A 3,849-nucleotide genomic window follows, 5' to 3' on the forward strand; every position below is an offset into this window, starting at 1 on the left:
TTGTTTGGCATCATAAACACTTCAGTATAAAGTACCCTTCTCTGGGACTGTCTCCTTGAAACTTCCAAATACCTCAAGATTACCAAATTCTGCAGTTTCCCTTCTTTTCAGCTCAAACACAGAAACTGATGAAAGAACAGAGCAGGTAAGACTGGCGACAGAAGGTCCTCAGAGGACCTTTGGTCATTCCTTCCAAAAGGGGTGGTTGTTGGGTAAACACCTTCCATGCTGAGATTCACACCGGAACTTCCTCCTCGTTCAGCGTCACCACACTGTCTTTGCTAAGCCCCACTCCAGTTTCACCAGCTCAATTTCTTAAAGGAATTATGCCATTATTTTTTAAATATCCTACCTCTGAATTATTTGAAACTTACTTTGAACCTAAAAGCAGTTTCAAAGCAGTGTTTACACAACGGGTTTCCCCAACCACACAACTGAGTGACCAACAAGAGCCTACTTCCCGACTCCCATTGAAACAGAACATGGCCTTGTGTCCAGGTTCTCTCCATCCTTGTCTTTCCCATTTTTCTTTGTATAAAAACTGTATCTGAGTCAGGGAAATTTATCCCTTTGTAAAGAGGAAACATTCGTACCAGTAGGTTAGGGAAATACTAAGACTGGTGTGGGTCACTTAATCACACGTACATCTCAAGACTTTCCATGGAAAACAGTATCAAGTTGGTATCCTCGGAGCCTGTTACTGGTCTTGGCTTACAAGTGAGGCCCAGGAAACCTCTTTGTAACTTTGCTTCCTGGAACCTGGACACTCTGATTGCTTGAGTGTTTTTAATCCATAGAATTAACTACCATTTATTGAACGCTTGCTATAGGACTGGCTCCACTCTAAGTGATTTCACTTAAACCTTACTGCAGCCCCTTAGCTGGACCCGAAAATCCTCCTTTGATAAATGAGGAAAGTGTGGCTTGTAGAGATGGAGTGCCTTGCCCCAGGTCAGCCAGCTGGCGGCAGGTTCCTAGGGCCAGAAACCACATGCCCCTAAGAGCTGCTCTGTCCAGTGCAAGATGGTCTGGGTACCAGCAGAACTTCATGTAGAAATGTTTTGTTTTTAATTCTTTTCCATTCATTTCACTATTATCCTTCGGTCTCTATAATGTCACTCAGTCTTCCCTTTACTGATAACATAGGCTCTTCAACTAGAGGCAAAAAGGATTCCTTAAGAAAATATGTAAGCATTCTAATTCCAGAATAATTATTGGGACAAAAGCTTCTTCTCCTGATGCTGTTGCTCAGCGTGGTCTACAGGAATGTAAGCTTGCCTATGCTTCTCGCCGACACAAATCTTGTAGTGGGTGTGATGAGAAAGTCCCACGTTACCTTGACCAAAGATCTCAGAGCTCCCCAGTCCTGTGGCTAAAAATCACACACACACACACACACACACACACACACACAGTGACAATAACTCTTTTTAACTGTTTATGTATATTTAAAACCAGCTGTGAGATAAGTTTTCATTTAGAAAATTCACTTTCAGCATGGCAGCAAGAGAAAGGAGAGCCTTTGAAATTTTAAAACTTGTTAGTGATGAGTGATAAACAAAAGCACACACGACATTATTTTGCAAGTCCTGCATCAACAGGACTTTGCCGCCTATGAAACGATGAGAGAGTAATGAACAGAGGTTGGACTCATCTGTCACCACTAAGGAGATCCCACGTTGGCAGCAGTTTATGAATTTTGGAGTATTTCCCCTCGCACGATTGGAAGCGTCATACGTTAGCAGTGTCAGTGAGCAGCGGTCCTGAGGCAGTGGCTTTCATTATTTATCTGGCATAATAAAAACACAACTCAGTACACAGAAAGGCTCGCAGAAGGGTATATAAAGTGAAGTGAGTTCACTCTACTTAGTAAAGAGATCGATAAGCAATGTGCCTTCTTAACCTGGGTGGAATGATAAGCATCTTACCTTTCACAAAGTTGTTTTCGAAGAGCATCTACACCGGGAATGCGCTGGGTTATTAGATACACGACACCTTTAATAAATAAATGGCACGTCTGTGTTTTGATGAGCAGCCTGGGGTGGGGATGGTCGCAGGTGATGCAGAGCAAAAGGAGTGGAATGGAGGCATGGGCTGGACTGGAGAAGACCTGCTACCTGCAGACCCCCTGGCGAGTTGCAGCCCCACCAGTTTTCCCTCACCGCACCCGTTCTCAAGAATATTCAGTCTCTTGAAACCCCTTATGGGTTATAATCAGGTCATGGGTTTTTCTAAGTATCTTACTTAAAAATGTGTTTCATCTGTAGAATGTTTGCTTTCTGATCAGAGTCCTATTTATGTCCTATCAGATTTTATTCAAATTAATTAGCATAATCTTGAATGTTATTTATAAACATGTCAGGCTTTTTCCCATTTAAAAAGAGAAGCATGCTCTTTACATTCTCTTACTTTTTTTAAAAAAAAAGCATAATTTGTCATAGATAAATTTTTAAATTACATATGGTGTCGCCTTTGGGGTGGGGACCAAAAACGTACATTAAAACATGAGCTGATCATTAAAAACATGTGGTGGCTGCACTCCCTGGAGATGACCAGCTGTCTTGCCCTCCCCATCCGGAGCGGGGAGATGGGAAGCCCCTCTCTCCATCATTGGCCGCAGAAGCCTGCTTCCCAGTCCCCCCTTCAGCTCCCCTGAAAACACTGAAGCCAGACATTCCCAGCCTTGAACTGCTGACATTTTGACCTGGATGGTTCCTCACTGTGGGGCTGCCCTGTGCATGATGGGGTGTTTAGGGCACCTCTGGTCTCTACCTGCTGGATGTCAGGAGCGCTTTCCAGAGCCAGACTGTGACAACCTAGAGTATCCGCAGGCATGGCCAGTGCCGCATGGCAGCCAGTGGTTTTATACCATCACCTCCTCTGCTCTCTGCTGGCCTCCAATCCATGACCCATGTTTATCCCATTTTATATAAGCACAAACTTGCTAAAATTTTGTTTTAAAAATCATTTTCTTAAGGGGTCCCCAACAACTATACTTCAATTTAAAAAAAAAGATTCCTAAGAAAGTATTTTCAATTCTAACCAACAAGGGTTTACTTAACACCCACCTTTTGCAAAGCATTGAGTTGGTCCGTGTTTCTCTTTAATCAGACTTTTTCGAGCTGGTTTCATGTTTCTTTATCAAAGAAACAATTTCCGGGGGTAGTGGGGGTAGCTCAGTGGTAGAGTGTGTGCTTCGCAGGCACAGGATCCTGGGTTCAATCCCCAGTACCTCCATTAAATAAAAAATAGATAAATAAAAATCAAAAATTCCATAAATGATAAACGCTGGAGAGGGTGCGGAGAAAAGGAAACCCTTGTACAGTGTTTAAAAAAAAAAGAAGGAATGAAGGATGGAAGGACCAATTTCCAAGGCCGGAGACAGCCTACGAGAAGATTATCTTATTTTGCCTTTAATACTAATAAAAAATACTTTAATACTAATTAAATTTTTCTTTTGCAAAACCTTTCTTTTTGTCAGAGGAGGGAAGGAACTGAGGCCCCGGATTTAACTTGTTTCTTGATATGCACACTAACAGTATAAAGATTTGATTTTGCAAACTTTTGAGAGGTTTTGCTCCACCAATTCCACTGAAGGTGCGGAGGTATAAATCTTGGAGACGAGAGACGGATCCCGGAATCACCCCTCACTTGGGTCCCATGCTATCAACTTAGACAGCGAGTGAAGGCCACGTGCCTCGTGCGGCACAACGCCTTTCCCGTAGACCAACACTGCCACGTGTAGCTAACATACGAGACACATCAGCCAACTAAAAAGGCCGAGAAAGAAACATCACTTGCTTCAAAATAACCTACCAATTCAGCTTGCTTTCCTTTACAAAATCATAA

At 42.8% G+C, this 3,849-nt stretch overlaps 1 non-coding gene across 1 annotated transcript; it reads left to right on the plus strand.

The window, feature by feature from the left end:
• Positions 1–3,158: 3,158 nt before the first annotated feature.
• TRNAA-CGC (transfer RNA alanine (anticodon CGC)) lies at positions 3,159–3,237 on the plus strand. The gene has a single exon. It is a non-coding gene; the product is annotated as a tRNA-Ala (tRNA).
• Positions 3,238–3,849: the final 612 nt, after the last annotated feature.

The sequence above is a fragment of the Camelus bactrianus genome, chromosome 11 (assembly GCF_048773025.1).
Source record: "Camelus bactrianus isolate YW-2024 breed Bactrian camel chromosome 11, ASM4877302v1, whole genome shotgun sequence".
Classification (NCBI taxonomy): Eukaryota; Metazoa; Chordata; class Mammalia; order Artiodactyla; family Camelidae; genus Camelus; species Camelus bactrianus.